The 16194-nt window shown below is 39.3% G+C and overlaps 1 pseudogene; it reads left to right on the top strand.

The window, feature by feature from the left end:
* LOC127203650 (vomeronasal type-2 receptor 116-like) overlaps positions 1–15790 on the top strand; it is a 30684-nt pseudogene extending 14894 nt beyond the window's left edge.
* Positions 15791–16194: the final 404 nt, after the last annotated feature.

Genomic DNA, 16194 nt, shown 5'->3' with positions numbered 1-16194 from the left:
AGGTGGATGATGATGACCCCAATATGAAATTGTTTTCAGTCTAGCATTCACTCACACACACACACACACACACACACACACACACACACGTACATATACTACACTACACACACACACACACACACACACACACACACCACATTGAGTCACATCACATTACATCATAGAGAAATATATACACATCACACAAACATACACATCACATTAACTGTTATAGAAATTGCAGTTGTTGTTAAGACAGGTTGAATGACCTGGAGTTTCTTGAATTAAGCAGTTTCTTAGTAGCTGGTATCTTGATAAAGAAACATTTGTTTTTTGTGCTTATTAAGATTGAAAGTTAACTTCTAGGAGACTTATAGAACTGTCCCTAACTCACAGACATAATTCATCACAAGTACAAGGCAACTGAATTAATCCTATTTGGAGCTCAATTTTTAAGATATCCACATTCAGGGATTTACAACATCTTAAAGAAATAAAACTAAGGGCCATTTTAGTTATATGTAAAAAAAATACAGCAGAGGCTTCTTAATATATATACATATATATGAAATAAGTCTCAGAGGAATCACCAAATAACAAGAAAGAAAAATCCATAACTAGACATTCCTTACCACCAAATGAAACATACACTTCTGGAAGTGAGTTCACTGAGTTTTTGGCTAAATGGGCCCTATGGAAACATCCAAACAACCCAGGCTACTTCCAAGGTTATTGGTTGCTCTACACAAAATGAAGGTAAGGTTGCATTTCTGAAGACAACACCAGCAGGATTTATTGAACATGGAGAAGTTGGTATGGTGCCTACCTAGAGCATTTTTCCTATGCACTAGTATTTACAATACTGGAAGGTATTCTGCATGCTACCAAAGGAAAAGGGTAAATAACAACACAGCTACAAACCCTCTAATCAACAATGGTTCCCTACTACAGGATGCCAGTGTGCAGTCATGAAATATTGGCACAAAGCTTGTGGGACTAACAAAGCAATATTTGGTTGGATTTATGGACTACTCCATGAGAGGAAACCCAACATTCCTAGGGTTGCAAAGAAAACAAACATAGATAAGCCATGGACCTAGGGGGAGACCAAATACTATTGCTCTGCTAAAATAACGTAGCAATAAAATGACTCCTTAGAAGATTCTGCTATATTCTTAAAACACTGTCGCACTCAGCCATCGTCAAAGAAGTTCCCTGAGCAGTAGCCCGCTCGGTCCTAAATGGAAAGTACCCACAAAACTCACTCAGGCATCAGCAAATGCTGAAGAAAAGGAGGTGGAAAAATGGTAAGAGCTAGGCATGGTGAAGGACATTGTGCATAAATGACCTTCTAAACACAACAGGACTGATACACATATGAACTCCCAGAACATGTGGAAGCATGAACAGGCATTTACTAGTCTAAGTGAGATGGTGTACCAGTGCTGAGAGGGGAAGTGGACACAAGCCTCCTATTTCAGAAGCTCTTGGCAAGCTATAACAAGCCCCCATCCAAAACCTAGTGACAAGAACAAAAATTAGTTTTGTCCAAAAGAGTCTCCTTGGATATACAAACAAGTAAGGCCAAGCCCCATGCTCAGTAGTAGATGGAAAACAAAATAACCAAATTCACTGGCATTTTGGGAGGTTAATATTTTTAATTTTGCATGTCTTTTGGGTACATATTAACTTTTGTGCTTTTTGTTTTGTTTTTATGGTTTTCTGTATATGAAAACACATGTGTCTACACAGCTCTATGTATCTCTGTGCATCTTGTCCTTTTTCTTTGGCTCTTTTTCTTCTGTTTATTTGTTTGTTTCCTTGTTTTGTCCTTTTCGGGCTTGCTTGTTTTTTGTTTTAATTCATTATCATTATTATTGTTGTTGTTGTTGTTGTTATTGTTATTATTATTATTATTATTATTATTATTATTATTATTATTATTATATGTCTTTTTGCTTTCTAATACCAGAGAGAGAGAGAAAGGGTGTGGATTTGGGAGTGAGGGGATTTGGGCAGGCCCTGAGAAAAGTTGGTGGAGAGGAACTGCAATTAGAATGCATTGCATGATGAAAATCGATTTTTCAAGATATGCAGGAATAAAGATAGAACAGAGATTGAGGGCATGTCCAACTAATGCCTGACCTGACCTGAGACCTGCCCCATGGGAAAGAGTCAGCCCTTGGCACCATTAATGATACTCTGCAGACAGGGGTATAGCATGGTGTCCTCTGAGAGGCTACACCCAGTAGCAGAACCAAACATATGTGAAGACTCACAGCCAAACATTGGGCAAAGCACAGGAAGTCTTATGGAAAACTGGGGAGGGTGGAAAACCTGGATGTGACAGGAGCTTCACAACAAGATCAACCAAGCCAATTAACCAGGGCCCAGAGGTGCTTGTAGAGCCTGAAGTACCAACCAAAGACCAGGCATAGACAGATGTAGCAGATGGGGAGCTCAGGCTTCATGTGAGGCCCCTACTAAGGGGAACATGTGCTATATCTAACCTGGGCTCAGTTGTCTGCTTTTTGGTCACTCCACACAGTGGGGCTGCCTTGCCAGTCCACAGGGGAATGATCATGTCAGTCCTAATGGAACGTGATGAGCTGGGGTGGGAGGGTAAAGGATCTCTTCTTTTCTGAAGAGTAGGGAAGGAAGGATAGAGAGAAAGGGAAAGAGTGTGGTACTGAGAAGAGGGAAAGGGCTAAAAAAAAGGAAGTAAAATGAATAAATAAGTAAATAAATTGTGTTTTAAATTATTTTCCATTAAAAGTAGAAAAATAAATATCACTCCTATTCTAATTCCAGAAAATACTGGAAAGATATTTAAACATGGATTTTTGGAAACAGAACCATTTAAACTATAAAAGCCATTGCACTAAACTTGTACAAATGTTATGTGGTGTGAGTCTTCCTCCTAAATATTGTCCTACCTTCTTCCAGGTTTAAGTTGAGGAACTACCAATGTATTTTGGCCATGATGTTTGCCATTGAGGAGATCAACAGCAACCCCTATCTCTTACCTAACACATCCCTAGGATTTGAGGTTCAAACTATCCCGCACGGTCAAAGAAACACTCTGGCCCATCTTTTTGGCTCACTTTCAGGGTCTGATCATGCCATTCCTAACTACAGGTATGCAAGAGAGAGCAATTCAGCTGCTGTACTTACAGGACCATCATGGGAAATATCTGAACACATAGGTACACTGCTAAGTCTCTACAAATTTCCACAGGTGAGATGGGTTGATGGGGGACGATATGGTGCAGCTGTACTTGATTACATTTTAGATGGCTGTGAGGGAAGAGAGGGAAACTTAAGTCACTCTTCATTGATAGGGAACTTATGCAGATGGTTGATGATACATCTATGTCTCTGCAGCTTAGAATAGAGAGAAGGGAAAAGATAGAGTAGACACAGCACACTGTTGAACCTCTGAATATCTTCTGTACTTTTCTGGAAAAATCCATGGGAGTACAGATTTGACCCCAAAGTTTGATTGCCCTAGAGGCTTCAAGCCATTGCTATAGAATTAAGTTGAATTTTATGACTCTATACTTGTTTTTTATTGTTTTTTCTCTACAGCTTACTTTTGGGCCTTTTGATAGTATCCTGAGTGAGCAAAGACAGTTTTCTTCTCTGTACCAGGTGGCCCCTAAGGACACATCTCTGACACTTGGCTTTGTATCTCTGATGCTTCATTTCCAATGGTTCTGGGTGGGGCTCTTTATCATAGATGATCACAAAGGTGCCCAGACTCTCTCAGATTTGAGAAGCAATATGGATAAAAATTAAATCTGCATAGCATTTGTGGAAATGATCCTAGCCAGCAGGGGCTCATATCTTACCAAACCCTGGAAAAGTCAGGTTCAGATCCTGGAATCCTCAGCAAATGTGATTATTATTTATGGGGACTCTGATTCTCTGTTAAGCTTAATAGTAAATATAAAACAGAAGCTACTTATATGGAAAGTCTGGGTCCTGAACTCACACTGGGATCATTCAAAATTTGATGAACATTTCATATTAGATTCACTGCATGGGGCCCTTATCTTTTCACACCATAATGAGGAGATTACTCATTTTACAGATTTTATCCAGACAGTCAATCCCTCCAAATACCCAGAAGACATTTATCTTCATGTATTGTGGCACTTATTCTTCAATTGCTCACTTTTTAGGAAAGATTGTAAAATTTTGGACAATTGTCTGCCTAATGCCTCCTTAGAATTCTTGCCGGGGAACATTTTTGACATGGCCATGAGTGAGGAGAGTTACAATGTGTATAATGCTGTGTATGCCGTGGCCCACAGTCTGCATGAGATGACTCTCAATCAAGTACAATTTCAAACACATGGAAAAGGAATGGAGATGATATTCTTCCCCTGGCAGGTAATGTCAATTCAGTTGTATTGTGGCATCAGCAGCACAACACTCTAAGGGTTTGTAAATGCATTCAAACTAGGCAATACATATTTCAGATTATTTTGTCAAAAATCTGCAAGAGAGACTGTGTAAGGAGACATCATTTTTTCAGCCAATACATAGTTACATTACAAAGAGTCATACAGTATTTTCAGTGTAAATATTTCAATATGAAAAATCCATTTACCTCCCGCCAGGGATTTCACACAACAGAAAAGAGACAGATAATTATCACCATGTACCTGAACGCTTCTAAGTGCTATTTTATGTAAATGATTCATAAAATCATTAATTTTACAGAGCAAAACTCTAAATATTTTTAATTTTTAATTGGGTATGACTACATTTTCAACAAAGGTCCAAGTTTTCTCCATGGACATCTGTGACTTAGGAGTGCTTGGTTCCAAGTTTTCTAATGAAATTGATTGACATATTAGAAGCAGAGTGATGCCGCCGTTATCCTTGAGTGTCATTTGTTCAATGCAATTTACACCTATATTTAAAGGGGCTAAAATCAACATGAGACGTCCCTTGAATCTGCCTCTGTTGCCCTTCTCTGGAGGTTGGTTATGTAAAATGAGTGCATGCATCTCTTATAGCTTCACCCTTTTCTAAAGAATACACAACTCATCAACTCTGCTGGAGACCATGTGGTCCTGGATTGGAAAAGAAAATCGCATACAAAGTATGACATTCTCAACTTTTGGAATTTCCCAAAAGGTCTTAGGCTAAATGTGAAAGTAGGAACATTTTCTCCAAATGCTCCAGAGGAACAGAAATTGTCTTTATCTTATCACAAGATACAGTGGGCCACAGGATTGACAGAGTTGAGTTGCAGTGTTCTGACCAGAATGTAAATCTCAATGATACGTTTCCACTTTGCTCACACAGGGCCAATTCACAGGCATATAATGACCACCTATATAGAGAATTGTCCTAATACCTATTTTGCAGGATCAACTATTTAATTTCCAATGTGCTCATTTCCTTAATATCATAAGTACAGTATGTTTTTTCATCATTATCACAGATCATCCAATGGAAGATTTATTTTGATCCCAGCTTGAAAAGTTTCGGTCAATGGTCAGTGTGCCTTTTGTTTCTAGGCCCCTGTCAAGACAGAAGAGCATGATGTACATGTTTGTTTGGCTGTTGCAAAAAAAATGCTACTTAACAAACAATACAGGAAGATTTTTCTTGGCTCACAGCTTGAGAGTATATTCTTTTCACTGCAAGAAATGGTGTGTTTAGGGGGTAGAGGCAACTGTTCACATTGCATCAACAGTCAGAGGGCAGAGAGTGCAGAATGCTGCTGCTGTCATTCATTCCTGACTTTCCTTCATTCAGGGACCATGGCCAATAAAGTGGGACCACCCACTTTTATAGATGGTTTTTAAATCTCAAGTAACTTAATCTAAAAAAGATCTTTCACAATACTTCTCTTAAATGGGTTTCCACCGTGATTCTAAAATCTATCAAATTGACAAGATGAAACAATACCATCAAAGAAAACTATATTTTCCTTTTTATCCAAGAGTCAAGATACAGTAGGTTTATAGTCACAACAAGACATGATACCAAGAACTTAAATTTTTACTTCTACACTTTGCCTTATAATCTTTCAACATTTTTCCAAGGAAGCAATGTTTTAAAGCCAAGCATTGACCACATGGACTGGTGAATGACTCACCCTAGTAGTAAAACACACACACACACACACACACACACACACACACACACACACACACACACACAAATTAAACTATCTGCATTTAGAGATATTAACATAAACAAATTAGTGGTTCTACATTCAAAAACACTCTGTTGAAGATTCCATAAAAACCTTACCATTCCCTATAACTCGTTTTATCCTCAGATTCCTCAGTCACTCTGCAGTGAGAGCTGTCATCCTGGATTCAGGAAAACCCACCAGGAGGGCAAGGCTGCCTGTTGCTTTGACTGCATTCCTTGCCCAGAGAATGAGATTTCCAATGAGACAGGTAATTGTCAGTCATGCAGAAAACATCCCCACCTGTCCATCATCTGCACTGTCTAAGCAAATGGAAAACATCTGTAAGAGAACTGCCAGTTCACATCAGATAAGTTAATCCTCTTCCTTCCAGCTGTTAGAAAATTACCGGTATAGGTTAATGCCCGGCTGGTGCTCTGGAGAGGGTCCAGGGTAGATTCTCCGGTATTGGATTGCAGATGCCCTTCTAGTTCACTTTATCTCTTGGGTGACCAGAGCTGATGGCTCAGGCAACTGATCAGGATTGAAAGAAGAAAAAGGAAGGAAAGGGAAAAAGAGCCCAAGGTTTCTTCTCCAGGGACTGGCTGTACTCCGGCTGAGGAGAACTTAAACTGACCACCTTTTTTTCCTATGGCTGAGGCTGTAAAAGTGGCTTCTGGCTAGAAACTGCACAGGGGTCATAAAAGGAGGCTCTTTGATCTGTAGATAGGCCTCTTTATAGAGATCTCCAATAAGTTGGTGTAAACTTAGGCTTATTAGCCGTAGAAGGCTGATGCCCCTGAGTCAGCTAACTTATTTGCTAATCTATTGAGAAATAAGGAGTAAGAAAGAGAGATAGAAAATCAACCACTCACACACATACGTTCAAGAGAAGAGGACCAGGAGAAAAGGTGGATAAAGTCAGGTGTCTTAACATCAACTGCAGTTAAGCTGCTCAATCTTTCCTTCTCTGTTCTCCCTCATTTTCTCCTCTGTTCTCCTTCATTTTCTCCTTTGTTCTCCTTCCTTTTCTCCTTTGTTCTCCCGCTCACGTTTATTGTAGCCCATATTTATACATCTGAGAAAAGGGAATTACCTCATAGTCAGAAGAGTACAATTAATCACAAAAGCAGATGAATTCTAAAATACAACAGGTTACATATTTTAAATCTAAACATTTCTTATCTATGTATCCATTACAGACATTCATGGTGAGTTCATAATGACAAAGGTTGACAGGGTCTAAGGTTAACAGGGTCTGATACTTACAAGAGTATACAACTTACCAGTTAGGACGGACCTATACATTATCCAGCTATCTCTTAGTTTATTATGAGCTCAGAACAATAATTTTGTCTGTCTTTCATTCTAAGGAACAGAGTAAATTCAGACATCTCTAGGTAACTTCATTCCACATAGGTTCACATGGAGTTTAAACAAATTTGGCTATATTTATGGTCAAATACCAGGATTTGTGATGCCATCTGCGGTGGAGGCTTATCTGAAGCCACAAATCTGCTGGTAGGCTATCCTAAGTGAGGCATCTGGAGGTCCACAAAGGTATTTATTGCAGCCATAAACTAACTTTAACTTTTAAAACTATTTGAGCCAAATCAGGAATTCCATAATCAGGGATTAATTCATCTGGATAACAAAAAGTACATCTTCAATAAGATCCTCTAGGAAGTTTGCTCAATCAGAGCTGGTCAGTACCCAAAAGATAACAATTCACACCAATGCCAGATGTATTTATTTTTGGTTTTTCGAGACAGGGTTTCTCTGTGTAATCTTGGCTATACTGGACTCGCTTTGTAGACCGGGCTGGCCATGAATATAGTCCTGGCTGTCCTGGACTCACTTTGTAGACCAAGCTGGCCCTAGACTCACAGTGATTCACCTGCCTCTACCTCCCTGGGTGCTGGGATTAAAGGCATGAGCCACCATGCCCTGCTCTAATGCCAGATTTCAGAGAGATGCAGTAGTGCACAATTGACAGGGTAGTCAGAGGCTGGAAGCAATTCTGGGGTCCATCACAATACAGACCTTGCAAATATCGGATCACCTCCAGAGATCTCTCATGCCTCCTGGACTTTCCCAAATCAATAACTCCTGACAGCATGTCAGAGGCTGGAAGCAGTTTTGGGGTACATTGTGGTATAAGACCTTGCAAACACCAGATCACCTCCTAGACAGCCCACGTGCCTAGTGAGCTCCCTGAATAGGGCAGCTCTTGGCAGGTATACCACTGAAATAACACACTCTTGACGTTGAAATTCATAGCTGCTTTGTATTCTTGAACTATTGTGCAAGTGACTGACTACAGAAAACCATTGTAGACCACCAGGGTAATATGGTTCGCTTCACCATGCATTTTGTTTTAGTTTCTTTCCTAATGCTATGACAAAGCACCATGACCAAGAGACTTATTTTATTTATTTTAATATATTTTATTAATTTATTCATATTACATCTCAATTGTTATCCCATCCCTTGTATCCTCCCATTTCTCCCTCCCTCCCATTTTCTCCTTACTCCCTTTCCTTATGACTGTGACTTAGGGGGGACCTCTTCCCCCTGTATATGTATTTTTAAAAGCATTTGATTCGCTTACACTTTCAGATGGTTGGATTCCATAAAAGCAGATCAGAGGCATATATGGTAGTTTGAATGGGGAGGAACCCCATATGCTCGTATGACTGAATATTGGTCTATAGTTGTGGAATTATTTGGGAAGAATTAGGAAGTGCGGTCTTGTTGAAAGAGGTCTGTCCCTGAGGGTAGGATTTCAGGTTTCAAAAGCCCACTTCATTGCTATTTACTGCCCCTCGTCTCCTCTCTCTGTGCCTTATGCTTGTAGATAAAAAGTAAACTCTCTCTCTCTCTCTCTCTCTCTCTCTCTCTCTCTCTCTCTCTCTCTCTCTCTCTCTCTCTCTCTCTCTCTCATGGCTTGGCCTCATTGATTGGCCACTCCCAAGAGTTATGAGCCACTACTGGTGGCAGAACATGTTGTAAGCCAAAGGTTTGTGGCTAGGCTACTGTCCTAGTTCCAAACCTGGATCCTAGCCTAATACAGACCATGGACACTTTAGGTTCCATATCCTCATTACTACAAGCCCACTCTAAGGTCACCATCATAGGCTCCAGGAAGTGTCCACTTCACTGGGTTTCTACATAGCTCCTTGAATGCCCGCCTATTCTCTCCCCATACGAGATCCCTCTATCCTTATCCTATGTACTCTTCCCCACCTTATCCTTCCTGTTCCTATCTCCATCCACCCACAGTCCACCCACAAAACTGATTCTATTTCTCTTCCTGAGGGAGATCCTGAATCCCCCTAGAGCCTTTGTTGTTACTTAGACTCTCTGGGTCTGTGGATTGTAGTATGATCATCATGTGCTTATTAGCTAAAGTTCATTTATAAGTGAATACACATCATGTTTGTCTTTCTGAGTCTGAGTTGCCTCACTCAGGATCATTTTTTCCAGTTCCACCTATTTGCCTGAAATTTTTGAATATCATTTTTCCAAAAATCTGAGTAACACTCCATTAGGTAAATATACCAGATTTTCTTAATCCATTCTTCAGTTGAAGGGGATGTAGACGGTTTGCAATTTTGGACTATTATGAATAAAGCCACTGTGAACATAGTTGAGCAAGTGTACATGTGGTAGGATGGAGCATCCTTTGGGTATATGCCCAACGGTGGCGTATTTGGGTCTTGATGTAGGTCAATTTCCAATTTTCTAAGGAACTGCCATATTGATTTCCATAATGGTTGTTCATGTTTGTACTTGCACCAGCAGTGGAGGAGTGTTCCCCTTGCTCCACTGATCTTGGTCATTCTGACAGCTATAAAATGGAATCTCAAAGTCATTTTGATTTGCATTATCCTGAGAGCTAAGGATGTTAAATATTCCTTTAAATGTTTCCCACCATTTGAGTTTCCTATTTTAAGAACTCTCTATTTTGCTCTTTCCCCTGCCTTTGAATTGGAATGTTTGGTTTGTTGACATCTTGTTTAAGTTCTTTACATATTTTAAATATTAGCCTTCTATTGGGTGAAGAGTTGGTGGAAAAATTTCCCATTCTGTAGGCTACCATTTTTCTCCTCTTAATGGTGTCCTTTGCCTTACAGAAACCTTTTCGTTTCATGAGTTCCCACTTATTAATTCTCTATCTTGGTTCCATGGCTAGCTATCAGTGTTCTGTTGAAAAACTCATCTCCTATGCTAATGAGTTCAAGACTACTTGCCAATTTCTCTTCTATTAGATTTACCATATGTGATTTTATATTGGTGTCTTTGATCAACTCGGACTTGAGTTTTGTGCAGAGGGATAAATGTGGATCTATTTGTATTCCTCTGTGTGCAAACACCTAGTTAGGCCAACACCATTTGTTGAAGATGCTTTCTTTTTTTCCATTGTATATTTCTGGCTTTGATACAAAACTCAGGTGTCCATAGGTGTGTGGATTTATGTGTGGAATCTCATTGGATAATATTGACCAACATTTCTGTTTTTATGCCAATATCATTGATGTTTTTATTCCTGAACTTCTGTGGCACACCTTGAAATCAAGGATGGTGATACCTCCAGAAGTTCTTTTATTGTTTAGGATTGTAGTAGCTTTCCTGGTATTTCTGTTTTTCCATATGAAATTGAGTATTGTCCTTTCAAAGTCTGTTGTTATTTCTCCCTTTTTGTTTCTGCTTTCATTGATTTGCATACTGTCCCTTTGTGTTTTAGTTAGTTTGGCTAAGGGTTCGTCTGTCGTTTTAACTTTCTCAAAGAACCAACAAGTTTCATTGATTCTTTGTATTGTTCTCTTTGTTTCTAGCTTATTGATTTCAGCCCTCGGTTTTATTATTTCCTGCCATCTACTTCTCTTGTGTGTATTTGCTTCCTCTTGTTCTAGAGTTCTCAAGCGTACCGTTAAGTTGCTAGTGTGAGAACTCTCCAATTTCTTCATGAAGCATTTGTGCTATGAATTTTCCTCTTAACACCACTTTCATTATGTCCCATAAGTTTGGGTATGTTATGCATCCATCTTTATTTTTATTCTTTAATTTTTTCTTTATTTCTGCCCTGCTCCCGTAGTTGTTCAGTAGGGAATTATTCAGATTTCATGGGCTTATAGATTTTCTTTGGTTTCTGTTATTGTTGAAGTCAAGCTTTAATCTATGGTGGTTTGATAGGATACAGGGAGTTATTTCTTTTTTTAATTAATTTATTCTTGTTACATCTCAATGTTTATCCCACCCCTTGTATCCTCCCATTCCTCCTCCCCCCCATTTTCCCATTATTCCCCTCCCCTATGACTGTTCCTGAGGGTGATTACCTCCCCCTGTATATTGTCATAGAGTATCAAGTCTCTTCTTGGCTACCTGCTGTCCTTTCTCTGAGTGCCACCAGGTCTCCCCCTCCAGGGGACATGGTCAAATGTGAGGCACCAGAGTACGTGAGAAAGTCATATCACACTCTCCACTCAACTGTGGAGAATATTCTGACCATTGGCTAGATCTGGGAAGGGGTTTAAAGTTTACGTCCTGTATTGTCCTTGGCTGGTGCCTTAGTTTGAGCGGGACCCCTGGGCCCAAATCTGCCTATCATATTGTTCTACTTGTAGATTTCTAGGAACAGGGAGTTATTTCAATTTTCTTGTATCTGTAGAGACTCCCTTTGTGGCCAAGTATATGGTCAGTTTTCGAGAAAATGCCCTAAGGTGCTGAGACAAAAGTGTATTGTTTTATGGTTGGGTAAAATGTTCTGGTATCAATTAGGCCCATTTGATTCATAACATCTCTTAGTTTCATTGTTTCTTTCTTTAGTTTTTGTCTATGTGACCTGTCCATTGGTGAGAGTACAGTGTTGAAGTCTCCCACTATTAGTGTATGTGAGGTTAGATGTGTGATTTAAGCTTTAGTAATATTTCTTTTACAAAGATGGATGCCCTTACATTTGGGGCATAGATGTTCAGAATTGGGATATCATATTGGTGAATTTTTCTTCTGATGAGTATGAAATGTCCTCAATCTCTTTGATTGAATTTGGTTTGAAGTCTATTTTGTTAGATATTAGGATAGCTACACCAGCTTGCTTCTTGGGTACATTTGCTTGAAAAATATTTTTCTTATCCTTTACTCTGAGATAGTGTCTATCTTTGATGTTGAGGTGTGTTTCTTGCATTGTATGCAGAAGAATGGATCCTGTTTTATATCCAGTCTGATAGCCTGTGCCTTTTTGTTTGGAAGTCCAGTCCATTGATATTGATATTGATACTGATAGATTTTAGTGACCCATAATTGTTAATTCCTGTTCTTTGGTTGACAGTTTTGATGGTGCTGGTACTGGCAAGTGTGTGTGTGTGTGTGTGTGTGTGTGTGTGTGTGTGTGTCGCTTTGGCTTTTGCTAGGATGAAATTTATTTCTTGTGATTTTATGGGTGGGGTTAATCTCCTTGGGTTACAGCTTTTCTTCTAGTACTTTCTGCAGAACTGGATTTGTAGGTAGATATTGTTCACATTGGACTTTGTCATGAAATATCTTTCTCAGCCTGTGCTGATTGAAATTTTTGGGGGGGATACAAAAGTCTGGCCTGGCATATGTGGTCATTCAGAATCTGCAAGACATCTGTCTAGGCCTTTCTAGCTTTTAGAACCTTTGTTGAGAAGTTGAGTGTAATTCTAATAGGTCTGCCTTCATATGTTACTTGTCCTTTTTCCCTTGTCTATTTTAATATTTGTTTCTTTGCTCTGTACATTTAGTGTTTTGATTATTATGTGACATGGGGGGGCTTCTTTTCTGGCCCAATCTATTTTGTGTTGTAAACTTCATGTACTTTTATAAGCAGATCCTTCTTTAGGTTAGGTATATATTTCCTTCTATGATTTTGTTAAATATATTTTCTGCATTTTGAACTGGGAATCTTCTTCTTCTTCTATTTCTATTGTTCTTTGTTTTGCTGTGTTCAGAATGTCTCAGACTCTCGGGACATTTCTGTTAGAAAAAAATTTTTAAGATTTAACATTTTCTTTGTCCAATGAGTCTATTTCTTCTATCACATCTTCAACCACTGAGATTCTTTGTCCCATCTCTTCTATCCTGTTGGTGATGCTTACTTCTATAGTTCCTGTTCACTTACCTAGATTTTTTATTTCCAGAATCCCCTCAGCTCCTATTTCCACTTTCAGGCCTAAAACAGTTTCATTTGCCTCTTTGTTTTTCTTGGCTTTCCTCAAGGGATTTATTAATTTCCTCAATTTTTTGTTTCTCTTTCCTTGACTTCAGGATTATTTTCATTTCTTCATAAAGTACCTCTATCATCTTTGTAAAGTTGGTTTTAAGGTCCTTTTCTTGTGCTTCAGCTACACTAAAATATTCCTGTCCTGGTGGCTGGGCTCTAGCAGTGGCATACTGACCAGCCTATTGTTGATTGTGGTTTTACCCTGGCATTTAGGAATCTGAGTTTAGAGTGGTTATTTCTGAGTTTTCTTTCTGAGTTTGTCTTTATTGAATGGGTGTATTGTGCCTTGATTTCTATTTCTTCTTTGAACTTCTGGTCTTTGTGGCCTCATTTCTGGCATCTGACTTCACCTCTGGTCCAGTTGGAGAGTCTCTGTCAAGGTTGGGGTCTGGGCATCTGGTGACTAGCTTGTCCTTTGATGTAGCAGGGGATCTCTGTTCTTCTGACTGGTGTGGCCTGCACCTGTTCTTCTGACCACTCTTTTTTTAGTCATATTAAACTTTTTCTTTATACTTTGGCTTACAACTTTGCGGTTTTTATAATTTAAGTGTGCGCATGTGAGAAAGAGAGCTTTTTTTTTTAATTGTTATTTTGTTTGGTTTATTGGGATTTTGTTTGTTTCTCTTTTAAAGATAGGGAAAGAAAGGGTGTAGAATTGAGTGAGCATGGAAGTGGGAAGGATCTAAGGGAAGTTGAGGGAGCTAAAGTTATAATGTATTATATAGGGAATATGGATGATATATAAGGAGAATTAACTATATATTAAAATTAAAATGCACATAGAAATATAGATAGTATTAATAAATTGAAAATCTGGGGGAAGCCATAACTATATATTATAATCTAGGAGTAAACTGACAACCTGCCAGGAAAAAAAACTGTTGAAATATTGTTCCATGAAGACATGAGACTATATGAGTACTTCTGTATCTATAATTATGCCGATGCTGTTGTTTTGATAACTGTGTCACTGATGAAACATTTCAAGGCTCCAAAGTGTCAGAATACCAATCCACCCAGGTTCCTTCATAGAATGGGGAAACTTAGAGGACACCATGGATTTCATGAATGTAGGTACATGTGTGGGGTACATATAGGAAAACATCTTTGTGATTAGGATTTCGCAGGACATCCTCTCTATCTCACTGAAGCCCCTTGCCCTCTGATAAATAGAGATGTATTAATAAGGAGGTAATGCATGCCAGTGCTTTAATGACTTCTAAAAACAGATACAACAGGGTCACTAAAAGCAGGGATACCGTGTGAATAATATTAACAGGAAAAAGAAGCATTGGGGCTGTTTAATTTGTACCTGCATTAAGTAGAAGGGAAACTGAGTTTGGAATTATTATCCGAAAGTGCTTTTATATTTGTATTGGAAACAACGTGAGGTAGTACAATGTGTTGGGGCTTGGAAAGCTGCTGAGAACAAAAGCAGAAATCTAAGACTACACTTGTGATCACCTGCATTTCTTCCAGATATGGATCAGTGTGTGAAATGTCCAGAAACTCACTATGCAAACACAGAGAGGAGCCACTGCCTAGAGAAAACTGTGACATTTCTAGCCTATGATGACCCCTTGGGGAAGACATTCAGCTTCATGTCCCTGACCTTCTCCTCACTCACAGTTGTTGTTCTTGGGGTGTTTCTGAAGCACAGAGAAACTCCCATTGTCAAAGCCAATAACCGAGATCTCAGTTACGTACTTCTCATCACTCTGACCCTCTGTTTTCTCTGTCCCTTCCTCTTCATTGGCCATCCTACCACAGCAACCTGTGTCCTGCAGCAAAACATTTTTGGACTCCTCTTCAGTGTGGCTCTTTCTACCGTGTTGACCAAAACTATCACTGTAGTTATGGCCTTCAAGATCACTGCTCCAGGAAGAGTTTGGAGATGGTTGCTGATCTCAGGTGCCCTTAATTTCATTATCCCTATCTGCACCCTGATACAAGTTGTTCTTTGTGGAATCTGGCTGGCAACCTCTCCTCCCTTTATTGATAAAGATGCTTACTCAGAACACAAACATATCATCATCATTTGCAAGAAAGGATCAGCTATTACCTTCCACTGCATCCTTGGATACCTGGGAGCACTTGCCCTAGGGAGCTACCTTATGGCTTTCTTGTCCAGAGATCTGCCCGATACATTCAACGAAGCCAAGTTCCTGGCTTTCAGCATGCTGATGTTCTGCAGTGTCTGGATCATCTTCCTCCCTGTCTACCAAAGCACCAAGGGAAAGGTCAAGGTGGCTATGGAAGTCTTCTCTATCTTGGCTTCCAGTGCATCACTCTTGGCCATCATATTTACCCCCAAGTGTTACTTCATATTATTAAGGCCAGAAATAAACTCACTTGATCACATCAGGGACAAAACATATGGAAGGAAGAAAAATCTTATTAAAACCTAGCTCCTGTGTTTGTTAAATAACATCTTTGAAGGCTGATGGTTCTTCACCATCTGAACACTCGCATAAAAATTAGAATTTGGCATTTTGTACCATGGGCTATTACTTCTTTAGGTAATCATTTTAGGCTTAGGGTTATGGGGTTCAGCAGCCATTCATTCTTTAATGTTGAAATATATGTCACTCGCTGAGACAAACTGGAGACCTGTAACAGGGTGGGCTACAGAGAGAATATGGGGATGTCTCTACCTAAGACTATTAGCATGGTGGTACACAGGCTCTGGAAGTTATTATCTAGCCAGGAAGGATCTATAGTAGTAGTAGGGGAACACCAATCCACCTACAAAACCTTCAAACCAAAATTTATCCTACATAAAAGATGTGCAGAGATAAAGATAGAGACAGAA

Source organism: Acomys russatus, chromosome 19, assembly GCF_903995435.1.
Source record: "Acomys russatus chromosome 19, mAcoRus1.1, whole genome shotgun sequence".
NCBI lineage: Eukaryota > Metazoa > Chordata > Mammalia > Rodentia > Muridae > Acomys > Acomys russatus.
The sequence above is the reverse complement of the archived record's forward strand: the minus strand, read 5'-3'. Positions and strand labels throughout refer to the sequence as shown.